Source organism: Ranitomeya imitator, chromosome 8 (genome assembly GCF_032444005.1).
Source record: "Ranitomeya imitator isolate aRanImi1 chromosome 8, aRanImi1.pri, whole genome shotgun sequence".
In the NCBI taxonomy this organism is placed as follows: Eukaryota; Metazoa; Chordata; class Amphibia; order Anura; family Dendrobatidae; genus Ranitomeya; species Ranitomeya imitator.
Window position 1 is genome coordinate 131,514,327 of NC_091289.1, and position 16,779 is coordinate 131,531,105.

The following is a 16,779-nucleotide window of genomic DNA, read 5'->3' on the forward strand; positions in this document are numbered from 1 at the left end:
ACTTATTCTTAACCTTGATGGCGTTAAGACCCCTGTAGTCTAGGCATGGACTCAGTTCTCCTCTCTTCTTCTGTATGAAGAAGAACCCAGCCCCTGCAGGTGACACTGACTTCATAATGAATCCTCTTGCCAGATTCTCTCGGATATACTGGGACATTGCCTCCATCTCCAGAAGAGATAATGGATAGACTCGACCCCGGGTAGGCTCTGCACCAGGCAAGAGGTCAATAGGACAGTCATAGGGGCGGTGAGGCGGAAGGGTCTCCGCAGTCCTTTTGGAGAACACGTCCGCATAGGACCAATAGTGCTTGGGAAGTGAGGAAAGATCTGCGAGTACCTCAGTTGAAGCAACCTGAATGCACTCCCTCTGACATCTACCCTCACAAGATTTACTCCATCCCAGAATTCTCCCTGTGGACCACTCTATATGAGGAGAATGGTAGCATAACCAAGGTATCCCCAACAGGACCTCATCAATTCACTCGGGAATAACAAGTAGGGAAATAATCTCCTGATGAGATGGAGACATGGAGAGAGTGAATGGAATGGTTTGGTGTGTAATCTGTGAGGGTAGTGTCGACCCATTTACCACTCGAACGATCACAGGTTTGGCAAGCATCACCAGGGGTATTGCGTGACGCTGGGCGAAAGCAGATGACATAAAGTTGCCTTCCACCCCGGAGTCCACGCAAAGCTCTACCATAAGAGCCTATGGTAATTGTCCACTTGAAGGACAATTTAGAGGAAAATGTCTCCATGTCTAGTGTACCACCTCCAACTACCACTAGATGCCGAAGTTCCCCTGACCGCTGAGAACACCTGGAGGCAAGATGTCCTGACTGCTGGCAAATATGACAGACCTTAAGTGCACGAGCGGACCGGGACTTGGATCCCGCTCGTGACACCTCTATGGCCTCATTTGACTCGGACGCCTGGACCGGAGATTCCAGAGGTTTGGCAAAGGTGGGAGCCAGCCGAAACCTCTGCCTACACTGGGCTCGCTCCAACCTTCACTCGTGAAAACGAAGGTGGATACGAGTTGATACAGCTATGAGCTCCTCCAGTGTGGCGGAATTCTCCCTAATGGCCAAAGCATCCTTCACATGGTCAGTCAGCCCCCTCCAACATACCGGGATGAGAGCTTTATCCGGCCACTCCAGCTCAGAGGCTAGAGTATGGAAACAGACGGCAAAATGGCTGACCATGGACGACCCCTGAGTCAATGCCAGCAGTTGGAGTGCCGTATTATGGGTGACTTGAGGTCCTAAAAAGGCCTGCTTCAGAATGCTCAAGAACCGAGAAGCACTCTGCGCCACATGATCGTCGCGCTCCCACAGCAGCGTAGCCCACTCCAACACCCTGTCCGACAGAAGAGAGATTATAAATCCCACCCTTGCCCGCTCTGCAGGAAAACATGCAGCCAGAAGCTCAAGGTGTATACCGCTCTGGCTCACGAAACCCCTCCAGGTTTTACCATCACCAGAATATTTCTCTGGCAGTGGGAGATGGGATAAAGTCAGAACAGAGGTGGCAGTGGATAAAGTTCCTGCAGCCATGCTAGCAGCCTGAACAGCTAATGCAGTTACATCCACAGCTGAGGTTGCCAACCTGCCCTCCAGCTGCTGGATGTACCCCTGCAATCGCAGTTTGTCCGCCATTACTTAGCCAGACCCTGGCGATAGTATACTGTTAGGGCTAGCGGAACGAACCGAGTATAGGAAGGAAACAACAAGGTGCGTTCACAGCCCTGGGTCCACCGTGCAGAGATATCTGCTGTAAAGTAATTGGCGGCACTATATGGCGGTATAAGAGAACTCTGTTAACTTCACAGAATCGCAAAGATATGAAAACGCTGTGCCCTGTTAACCTCACAGAGGATCACAGCTACCTAACTGAGCAAAGCAAAGAGTGGTCATGCAGTTAGCATAGCACACAAACAACTCCTCACCGGCGGTGCCGGTATTCTAGGGGCTTATTTCAGCCAACCCTAACCATATGCAGACATGACCACCAAGTAGCAAAGCTCATAACACAGGTTGATTCTAACACATGGCCGTTTGGCCATGCAAACCTTTTATAGCTGCAGCAGACAAGGACTTTCCTAGTGGTCCAATGGGATCTGCTACAGTGCCTGAGCGTGTGACCCCCGACCTCCAATGAGAGGTCTTCCAGTGGTCATGCTCAGTGTGTGCAAAGCAGGACTTAGTCCCAGAAAAGCCTGCTCGCCGCTGATCAGTGCAGGCTACAACAGCAGAGCCTGGAAAGGCAGCAGTAACCCTTTGCACAGTATCAGACTGAGTGAGACGCTGGGACTGACATCTCCGCTGAGCAGGCTCCACTGTGGCTGATGTAGAATGGGAGACCGCAGCAGACATGGTTCGAGATTCCCCCTGTGCAGTAGCGTGAACTCGACTCCTAACATATAAGTCTCTGTTAATTGACATTAGTACACCTGCAATCATTCATTGTTGTCTACCACCCTTAGGAAATTATTATACATCCCCATAGCAGTAGGTACAAACAATTTCCTGAATTTCTCCTTCTTACACCTTAGTAGGATTAGACGGCTGCTGAATGTGCTCTTCTGCTTCAAAAACAGCTCGTATAGTGGGTGCGTATATTGATCTCCTCAAAAGAGTCCAGATGGGGGTCAACAACCCCGCTTGCTTTCTTGATAAGTTTGTTGAGCTTATTAGCGTCAGATACTCGCACACTACTGCCCCAGCATATGATAGCAAAAAAAATGCCACTTGCCAAAACGGACTGGTAGAAAATTTCCAGCATTTCACTGCCCACATTGAACGACCTGAGCTTCCAAAGAAAGTACAGTCTGCTCATTCCCTTCTTGTAAACCTTTTCTGTATGACATCTCCAATCGAGTTTACTGTCAAGGTGAACCCCCAAATATTTGTAGCTCTCAACAATCTCAATCTCAACCTCCTGGCCAGCAATATTGATCGGTAAGTAATCCTCTTTTTTCCTTCTATAACTCACCACTAAATCCTTGGTTTTCTTTACATTTAGTTCTAGACAGTTAATCCGGCACCAATCCACAAAGTCAAAAAGCACCCTTCTATATTCCTCCTCCCCCCGGCCCCTCACAATGCCCCCTGCAATCACTGAGTCATCTGAAAATTTTTAGAGGTGACAAATATCTGATCCATACTAAAAGCCAGCTGTATACAATGTGAAGAGGAAGGGTGACTGACAGCACTATACCCTGAGTGTTATGAACAGGTATTTCAGAACCACAATGGACCTTGAAGTTCAGAGCACACAAGTGACCTGACATTAACCAAAAACATAGGACGAGCTCTGAGACGTGGAAACTCTGCTGACCGCAATCCCTAATCCTATCACACCACACTAGAGGTAGCCGTGGATTGCGCCTAACGCTCCCTATGCAACTCGGTAGAGCCTGAGAAACTAACTAGCCCTGAAGATAGAAAAATAAGCCTACCTTGCCTCAGAGAAATTCCCCAAAGGAAAAGGCAGCCCCCCACATATAATGACTGTGAGTAAGATGAAAATACAAACACAGAGATGAAATAGATTTAGCAAAGTGAGGCCCGACTTACTGAATAGACCGAGGATAGGAAAGATAGCTTTGCGGTCAACACAAAAACCTACAAACAACCACGCAGAGGGGCAAAAAGACCCTCCGCACCGACTAACAGTACGGAGGTGCTCCCTCTGCGTCTCAGAGCTTCCAGCAAGCAAGAAAAACCAATATAGCAAGCTGGACAGAAAATATAGCAAACAAAAGTACACAAGCAGAACTTAGCTTATGCAGGATAGACAGGCCACAGGAACGATCCAGGAGGAAGCATGACCAATACTAGAACATTGACTGGAGGCCAGGATCAAAGCACCAGGTGGAGTTAAATAGAGCAGCACCTAACGACTTAACCTCATCACCTGAGGAAGGAAACTCAGAAGCCGCAGTACCACTTTCATCCACCAAAGGAAGCTCATAGACAGAACCAGCCGAAGTACCACTCACGACCACAGGAGGGAGCTTGCCCACAGAATTCACAACACCTGAGGGGCTCCAACACTGCTCTGTACACTTCCTGATACCACTTTCCTCTTCCTTACAAACTGCGGGCTGTCTGTCAGGTAGTCGCTTATCCAGTTCATCATCTCATCATCCACTGCCATATTAGACAACTTATTGCGTAGTATGAGCAGCTGTAAGGTATTAAAAGCACTTGAGAAGACAAAGAACAGTTCCATCACTGACCAAGAATTAATGTACTGTATGTAGCAGAGACACTAAAGCATCATCCACCCCTAATCTCTGCTGGTATGCAAACTGTAGGGCGTCAGTAAAGGCCCTCACCCTCCGACACAAGTAGGCGAGTATTATTCTCTCCAAGAACTTCATAGCATATGATGTTAAGGCCACTGGACGAAAGTCTTGTAGGGAAGTTTGAAAAGTGGTCTTGAGAACCGATTCCTGGATGTACCGGCTCTGGCTGTGGTGGGGAGGTGGGGGAGTGGTATCAGCGGAGCAGCGGGACACAGAATTAGGTGCCGGCTGCTGCGACTCCTGTCCTTTCTAAAGAGAAATGAATATTCATTGCATTCCATGCCCATGGGCAATAAATATTCATTTCTCTTTAGCATCCTGGTAAGATTGGCCCCCACCCCAGTCCTGGTATGCCCATCAGAAAGCATTAAAAAAAAAAACATTACACTTACCATCCTGGCGCTCCATCACAGTATCCTGTTCCGATGCCAGCAGCTGTTTTATGCTTCTAAGCAGCGCATGGCAGGGACATCGTTTGCTGCTTGCAAGCCGAAGGGCAGCTGTCGGAATACTCACTGCTCTGCATGCCGGGACTGTGTGCGTGACTAGAGCTGGTGAGCGGCTATATGCGGCTAATGCAGGTGAGCGTATGTCACCGTGGATCGTGCATGCCCGGTATCCTGCTGTGATCGCATGTGTCAGTGTTAACAAGTATATCTAGTGAGCCTGTGTTCATGTACAGTATATGCTATCATTGTGATGGCGATCTGCACTGTTATAACTTAGTTACTTTCTAGACTTTATTATCGGGTATTTTTGATTCCACCAGGACAAAGTTCTTGACGTGAGTCTTGCTGGTATACCATTTTTTCTAAGGGCTTCCTACTGCCCCTTTTCTATAATGCACCTCCTCACACTTTTTCCTTTCTGCACACTGCCCCACCATACTGTGCACTCACTCTTCTTCTCCTTCTACAATAAAAGTCTCTACAATCATGAATTTCATGCACTATAACATGCAAATTTCCTCTTCAGAGAAAAAGAGGACTTGAACTCTATAGCGCCAATTGTTGGAAGTAGCGATCCTACAAGTCACAATCAACCCTTTAATGAGTCTTGCAATATGACTTAGGATAAGAGCCAAATCAGTATCTCAATTCGCAGACACGGTGTTTCGGGCTGTTGGTCCTCGTCAGTGCGAAGCATGAGAACTGATTTGGCTAGATGAGAGGCTCTGGACTGGGGTCTAAGGGGTAACGTTTCTCCTTGTGGAGAGTGATATACCAGCTTTGGCTTGTCAAGGTAGTTATCTTTCCCAGGGGAGCATTGCACAGCGAATTAGGCTCCTTACCTTGACAAGCCAAAGCTGGTATGTCACTCTCCACAAGGACAAACCTTACACACTATAACAGGAACCTTCAGCTTCAAGCTCATATATGGTTACAGAATTTGTAAATTCTAATATTTTTATAATATACAGTATGTATACAGTATCCCATATAATACATGTTTAGCAACATATCTTAGATAAATGCTTCTTCACATGGTACTAAACATTACTAAACATTTAAATACACTCAACAAATGACATTAAGCAATGATAGACTGAGATAGAAAACTGGACTGTGGACAACTAAGATAGTAAATCTTGACATTCCAGTAGTTAAAAAATACATACTACATCTGCAAGTGAGAAAATCATGTCTAAGAATGACAAAATGCCAAGGGCAGGGGACAATTAAAATCATGTTTAATAGGGAGACAGGACATAAAGGTGAGTTAATAAAACACGAAATCGTCTGAGATGAACATTTTAGTCACCCCTGTGGGAGCTATGAAGTTGGAGTTATCTATCTCTTTAAATATATAAACTTTTGCAATTTTTTGCCACATGTGACATAAATTTAACACTTTTAACTCTAATAGAATCAGTATATTGTCTTCTACTGAATTAATTTGCTGCATTTTATAATGCACATAGCAACAGTATATATTCAAACATTTTCAGCTACTAAAGAATGAATAACTTTTTTGACTAGGTCTTCTGTACCTTGCATAAAGAATCCAGTTACAACTGATAATTTATAAACATTCCGTCAATCTAAATATTAGACTACCCAGTTGTGACATGAAACATATTATGTAAGTCAGTAACTACTATAACTGTTGCTATACCTGCATTCAAATTAGGATCTACCACTGCAACACTCATTTTACTGCTATGAAGTCTATGGCATGAACTGGGCCTGACCTAACACACAAATGTCTTGGGCTAGTCAACATTAGAACCTTTGTTTTAGTGCACTTCAGCTTTAGGACTTACTGAACTGGTTGAATTAATGTAAGCCCAATGCAGCAATAGAAGTGACCACACCGGAAGCTGACAAGAAAATGCTGCAGCTAATGCAGAACATGTAAACTTCTTCAGGGAAATATAAATGGTGCTGTCTATGTACTGTATCAACACAGGAAGTAGGCAGGTGGCTGCAAGTGACAGTTAAAATACTGTACATACAGCTCTGGCAAAAATTAAGAGACCACCACATCAAAACCCTGTCATGGGCAGCCCAATCTCCAGACCTGAACCCCATTGAAAACCTCTGGAATGTAATCAAGAGGATGATGGATAGTCACAAGCCATCAAACAAAGAACTGCTTACATTTTTGCGCCAGAAGCAGTGTGAAAGACTGGTGGAAAGCATGACAAGATGCATGAAAGCTGTGATTAAAAATCATGGTTATTCCACAAAATATTGATTTCTGAACTCTTGCTGAGTTAAAACATTAGTATTGTTGTTTCTAAATGATTATGAACTTGATTTCTTTGCATTATTTGACGACTGAAAGCCCTGTTTTTTTTTTATTTCGACCATTTTTATTTGTCGGAAAAATAATACAAAAATGATTGCTTGGAAATTCGGAGACATGTTGTCAGAAGTTTATAGAATAAACAACCAATTTACATTTTACTCAAAAATATACCTATAAAGAGAAAACTCAGACAAACTGAACATTTTGCAGTGATCTCTTAATTTTTGCCAGAGCTGTATATACAGCAATAAAATTTGGGCTAGCCAATGATATGAGAAATGTTTCTGAAGATATTGTGGTAGATCGGCTTGCTTGGGTGCACACGGAGGTAGTCACGAGATCACTGCGCCTTTAAGTATGTACTTGGTCTATTAGTTACATCATAAACAAAGGTTTAAGCACAAAAATAAACACGGCCCTCTGGGAAAAATAGCAAAATAAAGCAAAAATGGTAGCACTTTGTGCAGTCCTTGCACTAGTGGGGGTAAGCCCACTCAGGGTTAGTAATGTCCTTGAACAAGCACCATGTGCACAAACACTCTCCTGGAGTCTTCCCCTCCGGACCTTCAACAGCCCAGACTACCCCTGAAGTTCAGCTATTGAAGCCCAGACCATGTGACTTCTCCATGTGACTGTCACATGAATGTGATATCACCAAGGTCCTGTCCGCACACGGCGGTGCCGGCTCTGTAGGTGGAGATACGGTGGACATTCTCCCACCCGCCCTATGAATGTCCAATGAAAAGCCCATAACATAACTTAACCCTCATAACACTTACTGTGTTGGAGGAAATAAAACTCTCGATTTCATATCACTGACGCCATTAGGGGTAATGAAACATATCTCCCCTCCAGCCCTTTACTAGTGACTTTGTCACAATATCTGTATAGCACAGAGACAAGATTTTCCTGAGCTCTCCCAGCCACACTCCAAAAAATTAAGTTCTAGAAGTTCTCAGTCGCTCTAGATGTCCATCCAAGTTTTCTCATCAATTTATAGATGCTACTTTCTATGAAGACTTTTCCCTCAGACATCTCTCTTCATTCTCTGTAGAGTAGACTCTTATCTCAGGTATCTTTCTAAAGTCTCTATATCCTCCAGTTTAGACTTTCCTTTCAGGGAGTCTCTCTCCAGTCTCTTTAGCCTCTCCTCTCACTTCTGTCTCTGTAGACTCTCCTTTTAGAGATCACATTCCAATCTCTACAGAATCCACTCTAAGGGGTATCCCACTATGAGATGTGAGTCGGCCCACCAGGGTGGTATAATTGAGGACACTTGTACACACACCTGAATAATCCCTGCACTTGCTGTACATATATTTGCCTCTTTAAAGTTAATTTTGTCAACTGGCCACAAGATGTTGCCATTTTTGAGCATGGTTAAGAGACTGTGTTATGCTCACAAGATGTTTCAAGAGGGTTTAATAAAATGAAACATGGGAAAGGGAAGCACGGCCATCTTGTGCAGGGTCTGCAGGAATGAGGAGTGAGTGAGGCTGTACTGGAGAGGGATCCGATTATATCCTCTCATGAAGGCACCCCTCTGAGTTAGAAGCAGAGGCAGATTGAAGCTGAGCTTGCCCGGGATTCGAACCTGTCCTGATGCGAGAGAATTCCTGCTGTACAAGCCAAGCTGTTAATGAATAGAAGGGACTGGGATCTGGAGAGAGAGGTGTTATTCCCCATGAAAGAGTCACACCACAAGCATCCTTGGTATTGCTCACTGGCTGGAGGAGCTCCTCATCCGCCTGTGAGTGCTGATTATTTTATTTGGAGCACACCCAGTGAAAGGACACTAAAGCTCCTCACTGCGACACCGTGGTAAGTAAACATGCACGCATCACAATATATTTTTGGCGCCAAGAGATTCAAGACCTATAGTTAGTAAGGTATATTGATTTTACGGACCACGTTCTCTTGTGGTCCAGTGACTGAATATTCAATGCTACTGTTTGGTGCTGACACAGCACACAGCGAACCCCAAACAAGACTTGCGTTTCCTGCTTGTCTGCTGGAGGAGGAGTTTCTGTGAAACAATATAAAATGGAGCAGTGGTTCAGCTCCAACCTACTTTGTCCACGGCACCTTTGCTGACACATATGTAAATATGGTTAACTTTGGAATACTCTTAATATAGTCAAGGACTGACTCTTCCTATAGTTTTCTTGAGGTTATACTGGAACGGGAGGGGAATATTTGATCGGGAAATAGGAGTAGAAGCATATATTCTTAGAATTTTGAATCACTGTGTTGAACCGCAGGTGAGCCCGTGCTTTGCACTCATTTTATTAAACCAGCTAATCTCAGGGTGTAATAAGGTAATGGTGGCCTGTTCAGATGGGCACGCCAACAGGTAAATTTATGCAAAGAACATAACAGAAACAGTTCTCTTAGGTGTCAAGCTATTCAGCACAGAGGATATATCCTTCTGGCAAAATATTTGTTTGATGTGTTCTCTTTGTGTGGTTATTAAAACCTAGTAGGAATAATTTAATCTCTAAGTAAAATAGTTACAGAAAGTGGACTGTGTGAAATTGATTCTTTTCTCACCCGTGACACCGCTGTATCTGAAACAACACACTCGTGCATGATTTGCATCACCAATCTTAAAATAGTCTCTGCTATAGGGTCTTTCCCCAATCTCTAAAGACATTCCTTTCATTTATATATACTTTCCCTCCAGGGATCTTTCTAAAGTCTCCATCAACTCTCAACTCATGGGTCTTTTTCAGTTTATTTGGACTTTCCTCTCAAGGGCTTAACTCCAATCTCTATAGATTTTACTTACAGTTATCTCACTTCAGTCTTTAGACACATTCATTTCAGGGCTGTCCCTCCAGTCTCTATAGACCAAGGATGTCAAACTCAAATACACAGAGGGCCAAAATTAAAAGCTTGGACAAAATCGTGGACCAATCTTGATATTCTGCAGTTGAGGAAGTTTTTCCTTATGAAATATAACTATGAACCTATTCATAGGTAAACAAATTTCAAGGGGTTGTTCTACCAACAAAGTACATTTTTACTAATAGATCTTAGCATAATGGAGTAATACAATGTTATGTAAGAGCAGTGCAGGGCCTACTTTAAGTAAATAATTGCTTAAATAATATGCTTCCCATAAAGTTTTATGGTCCCACATAGTGCTCCATAAAGTATAATGGGCCCTGCATTGCATTCCATACAGTATAATAGCCCTAAATAGTGCTCCATACAGAATAATGGCCAACATACTCCTCCATACAGAATAATGGCCCCACCACATACTCCTTTAATTCAGAATATTGGTAAACCTGCCATCGGGGCCAAATATCCTTATCCTGAGGGTCAGATTTGGCCCAAGGGCCAGAGTTTGACTGTGTGCTATTGACTCTCCTCTCAGCGATCTGTCTACAGTTTCTACAGACAGAGTTACAGAGTTCTTAAGGTCGATGTGAATACTTTTCTGACCAATGATGACAGAAGTATTCTGGGAGTGATACCTTTATTGGCTAAAGGTACCGTCACACTAAGCGACGCTGCAGCGATACCGACAACGATGTCGATCGCTGCAGCGTCGCTGTTTGGTCGCTGGAGAGCTGTCACACAGACAGCTCTCCAGCGACCAACGATCCCGAGGTCCCCGGTAACCAGGGTAAACATCGGGTTACTAAGTGCAGGGCCGCGCTTAGTAACCCGATGTTTACCCTGGTTACCAGCGTAAACGTTAAAAAAACAAACACTACATACTTACCTTCAGCTGTCTGTCCTCCGGCGCTCTGCTTTCCTCTGCACTGTCAGCGTCGGTCAGCCGGAAAGCAGAGCGGTGGCGTCACCGCTGTGCTTTCCGGCTGGCTGGCGCTGACACAGGATGCAGGAGGAGTGCAGAGAAGCAGAGCGCCGGGGACAGACAGCTGAAGGTAAGTATGTAGTGTTTGTTTTTTTAACATTTACGCTGGTAACCAGGGTAAACATCCGGTTACTAAGCGAGGCCCTGCGCTTAGTAACCCGATGTTTACCCTGGTTACCAGTGAAGACATCGCTGGATCGGTGTCACACACGCCGATTCAGCAATGTCAGCGGGAAGTCCAGCGACGAAATAAAGTTCTGGACTTTCTGCAGCGACCAACGATTTCCCAGCAGGGGCCTGATCGATGGTCGCTGTCACACATAACGATTTCCTTAACAATATCGTTGCTACGTCACAAAAAGCAACGATATCGTTAACGATATCGTTATGTGTGATGGTACCTTAAGACTTTTAAATCTGTCATACTGTGTCCAGGTCCAGAGAAATGTTTTTCCACAGATGTGTCCACTTCATTCCTGATTGTGTGTCTGTGTACATGATACAATGTACGAGGTTCCCTGGAAGTATTTATATAGGGGAAACTATGGAAAGACTACAAACTGGGATGAACCTACACAGACATACAATAAGGAATGAAGTGGACAAACCTGTGGGAAAACATTTCTCTGGACCTGGACACAGTATGACAGATTTAAAAGTCTTAATACTAAAAGGTAATTTTAAGGACCACAGGGAAAGAAAAATTTGGGAATACAAACTAATGAATATGTTAAATTCGTTGACACTAGAGGTACCGTCACACTGGACGATATCGCTAGCGATCCGTGACGTTGCAGTGTCCTGGCTAGCGATATCGTCCAGTGTGACAGGCAGCAGCGATCAGGCCCCTGCTGTGATATCGCTGGTCGGGGCAGAAAGGCCAGCACTTTGTTTCATTGCTGGCTCTCCCGCTGACATCGCTGAATCGGCGTGTGTGACGCCGATTCAGCGATGTCTTCGCTGGTAACCAGGGTAAAGACATCCTGGTAACACAGGGCAGAGAAGCACAGCGCCGGGGACAGACAGCGGTAGGTAAGTATGTAGTGGTTGTTTTTTTTACTTTAACGATGGTAACCAGGGTAAACATCGGGTTACTAAGCTTGCAATCATATTATTTTCTGGTTAGCCAATAAAGGTATCACTCCCAGAATACTTCTGTCATCATTGGGCAGAAAAGTATTCACATTCATTTTTCTGGCTAACATGGTACCACAATACAATTTCTTATTGTACATCAGAGTCCTTAAGGCAACTCTACCATGCTACACCACAGCTAAGCATATGCCTCACCTAAGCATTGCTCTTCCTGGCAGTTCACATACAAATCAATCTATTGGTAAAAGGCATCCTGTCTCTTGATCAGTGCTTCACCTTAGTACCAGGGAAGTGTTGCTTAATGAATTGAGAACCTTATCTGTCACTCGGTCACACAACCTCTGAAACATAATCTATACATCTGAAACAAATAGATTCAGCCCTTCTAAATAATGTAAACCAAGAATAAGGTATTCCATTAAGTAACCAACAATTGAACTATTAGTAATTTATTCGAAATTTCTCTTTTTACAGAAAGGAATGTGTAATTTTTTTTGCTCATTGTGGAGTTGGAGGCCGTTTTTAATTTCTTCATTTGGACTTCTAGTATTTTCACAAAAGTCTTTTTAGCTTTGGAACCAAAAATCAGATAACACCAAACAGATACGATATCTTATCTCTTGCTTAGTCTACCTTCTACTAAAAGAAATATGTATTGGTTATAACCATTGACAACCATACAAAATAAAAAAAATATGAAATGATATAAGCCAGGGATTCGCAACTTGAGGTTTGAGGGCACATGTGACACACAATGCCATTCTGCGCAGTTACCACCATATCATCACAGAAATTATTGGCTGTGTGTGTGGCTTCTTGTATGCAGTTTCCGTAACAAACAAAAGAGCAATGGCACACAAGTCATCTGTATGATGATTCAGCATCACAATGTGACCCTCGGATCCGAAAAGGTGGTGGTTCTCTGATGTTAATTATATATTATAAAGAAATCTGCAAGATTTAAATCTCAAGAATCTCATATGACTTTTTATTAAGTGAGATCATCAGTTTCACTATAAAATGCAAAGCTACAGTATTGCACTCTATTAGTTACTTAATCATAGGTTTTAGTCCAGGGCTGACTAATAAAAAAAACAGTTGCAAATATTTTTGTAAACTTAACCACGTCTGAAGATATAAAAATTTACTTTCCATTTAAAATAAAAATAAAGAATAAAATCTAAAAAATAAGAAATTAAAAACTTATTTGGTACTTTTAGTTCACAATGTCCAAAGTAATAAAATATCCTAATATTTATATTTCCATAGAGTGAATATTGAAAATAAATAATAAAATCAAAGTGGCAGGATTACTGTTTATGGTCACTTCACCAGTCAAGAAAATAGAATAGACAAAGATCAGAAGGTACAGTATCCAATAATTTGCAGACTATAAGAGATAATGGGCCATAAGACACATCACAAATTTTGAAAAGGAAAATTAGAAAAAAAATGTTTTTATTGCTTTTAATGTGTCAAGTGAGAGTCCGTCTTTTAGTCCGAATTTAGCTTACAAGGCGGTTGGCGGTGGTATTGGAGAAGGAATGGGGCAATGCTGTTGGGCTTTGGCTGAGAGGAGGGGGTGTTCCAGTGGTGGGCTTCAAGTGCAGGCAGGAGCAGAGTCACTCTGATCTCCTGGCAGTAGACTTCAGGAAAATGGCCATCAGAAGCGGTGAACACACAGACTGAGATTTCGGCTTCAGACTATAAGACGCACCCTTCTTTTCCACACAAATTTTAGGGGAAAAACTGAATCTTATAACCCACAAAATGCAGTATATATATATATATATATATATATATATATATATATATATATACAGTACAGACCAAAACTTTGGACACACCTTCTCATTTAAATTTTTTTCTGTATTTTCATGACTATGAAAATCGTAAATGCACACTGAAGGCGTCAAAACTATGAATTAACACATGTGGAATTACAGTATATACTTAGCAAAAAAGTGTGAAACAACTGAATTTATGTCTTATATTCTAGGTTCTTCAAAGTAGCCACCTTTTGCTTTGATGACTGCTTCGCCAACAGCCCGAAACACAGTGTCTGCGAATTGAGATATTGATTTGGCTTTTATCATAAGTCATATTGCACGACTCGTTTAAAGGGTTGATTGTGACTTGTAGGATCGCTACTTCCAACAGGTGGCGCTATAGAGTTTAAGTCCTCTTTTTCTCAGAAGAGGCAATTTGCACATTGCACACTCTTGGCATTCTCTTGATGAGCTTCAAGAGGTAGTCACCAGGAATGGTTTTCACTTCACATGTATGCCCTGTCAGGTATAATGAGTGGGATTTCTTGCCTTATAAATGGGGTTGGGACCATCAGTTGTGTTGAGCAGAAGTCTGGTGGATACACAGCTGATAGTCCTGCTGAATAGACTCTTACCTGCTTTTTTCTTGCCATAATACAAATTATAAGTAAAGAAAAATGAGTGGCCATCATTACTTTAAGAAATGAAGGTCAGTCAGTCTGAAAAATTGGGAAAACTTTAAAAGTGTCCCCAAGTGCAGTTGCAAAAACCATCAAGCGATACAAAGAAACTGGCTCACATGAGGACCGCCCCAGGAAAGGAAGACCAAGAGTCACCTCTGCTTCTGAGGATAAGTTTATCCGAGTCACCAGCCTCAGAAATCACAGGTTAACAGCTCAGATTAGAGACCACGTCAATGCCACGCAGAGTTCTAGCAGCAGACACATCTCTACAACAACAGTTAAGGGGAGACTTTGTGCAGCAGGCCTTCATGGTAAAATAGCTGCTAGGAAACCACTGCTAAGGACAGACAGCAAGCAGTAGAGACTTTTTTGGGCTAAAGAACACAAGGAATGGACATTAGACCAGTGGGAATCTGTGCTTTGGTCTGATGAGTCCAAATTTGAGATCTTTGGCTCCAACCACCGTGAACAGATGGACTCTACATGCCTGGTTCCCACCATGAAGCATGGAGGAGGAGGTGTGATGGTGTGGGGGTGCTTTGCTGATGACACTGTTGGGCATTTATTCAAAATTGAAGGCATACTGAACCAGCATGGCTACCACAGCATCTTGCAGTGGCATGCTATTCCATCGGGTTTGCGTTTAGTTGGACCATTCTTTATTTTTCAATAGCACAATGACCCCAAACACACCTCCAGGCTGTGTAAGGGCTATTTGACAAGAAGGAGAGTGATGGGGTGCTACACCAGATGGCCTGGCGTCCCACTCACCAGACCTGAACCCAATCGAGATCGTTTGGGGTGAGCTTGACCGCAGAGTGAAGGCAAAAGGGCCAACCAGTGCTAAGCATCTCTGTGAACTCCTTCAAGATTGTTGGAAGACCATTCCCGGTGACTACCTCTTGAAGCTCATCAAGAGAATGCCAAGAGTGTGCAAAACAGTCAACAAAGCAAAAGGTGGCTACTTTGAAGAACCTAGAATATAAGTCATAATTTCAGTTGTTTCACACTTTTTGTTAAGTATATAATTCCCAATGTGTTAATTCATAGTGTTGATGCCTTCAGTGTGAATTTACAATTTTCATAGTCATGAAAATACAGAAAAATCTTTAAATGAGAAGGTGCGTCCAAATATTTGGTCTGTCCTGTATGCATATATATATATATATATATACATATATATATATATACTATGTGTCTTAACCCATTGAAATCAAAACCACACTTATCTCTCGATTTTGGTGAAGTTTTGCTCAGCCCGTCTTTAACACCAGCCTAAATACTCTGCAAACATTAAAACTCAAAATCTTCATGAGATTTTAAGCCCCAAATTTAGGCTTTCTAGAAATGAAGGAGAAAATGGGTGTCTATGAGTTAAATGCAAAACCTCAATTTTTGTCCAAAGGGCCGAAACCCCTTACTGATCAGGCCAAATTTTAAAAATCTGACCAGTGTCACTTTATGTGGTAATAAAACTCAGGAATGTTTCAACACATTCCAATGATTTTAAGAACATTTTTCATGGCACATGGTACTGTTTTGTGTTTTTAAAAAATATTGGAAATTTGACAGAAATGTCAAAATATTTGCAATTTTCAAACGTTGAATGATTATCCCTTGTATCCCAAAAGTGATACCAGGCAGAAACAATAGCAAATAACATTTTTCTCATCTCAACTTTATATCTGCACCATTTGTGAAATGTTCTTTTATTTTGTTAACATTTTAGAAGTTTTAACCCCTTAGTGATAGAGCCAAATTTTTGAAATCTGACCAGTGTCACTTTATGTGGTACAGGAAAGATATATATCTTGGTACTGTGTTAGCCAGTAGATAGAAAAATATTTAGAATTGAGAGTCCTCAGTGGTTGATACCTTTTAATGGCTAACTGAAAAGATGGTAGTCTTTGCCTGATGAAGAGACCTGTGTAGTCTCGAAAGCTGCAATTTATTACCATCTTTTCAGTTAGCCATTAAAAGGTATCAACCACTGAGGACTCTCAATTCTAAATATTTTACTTTAGGTGGTAATAACTCTGGAACGCTTCAACAAAGCCCAGTGATTTTGAGAATGTTTTTTCGTGACATATTATACTTTATGATAATGGTAAATTTAGGTTGATATGTTTTGTGTTTATTTATAAAAAATATCAGAAATTTGAAAAAAAAAGTAAAAAAATTAGCAAGTTTCAAAATTTGAATGATTATCCCTTTAATCCTGATAGTCATACCATAGCAAAACATTAATAAATAACATTTCCCACACGTCTGCTTTACATCAGCACCATTTGCAAAATGTTATTTTATTTTGTTAGCATTTTAGGAGGTTTAAAAATGTAG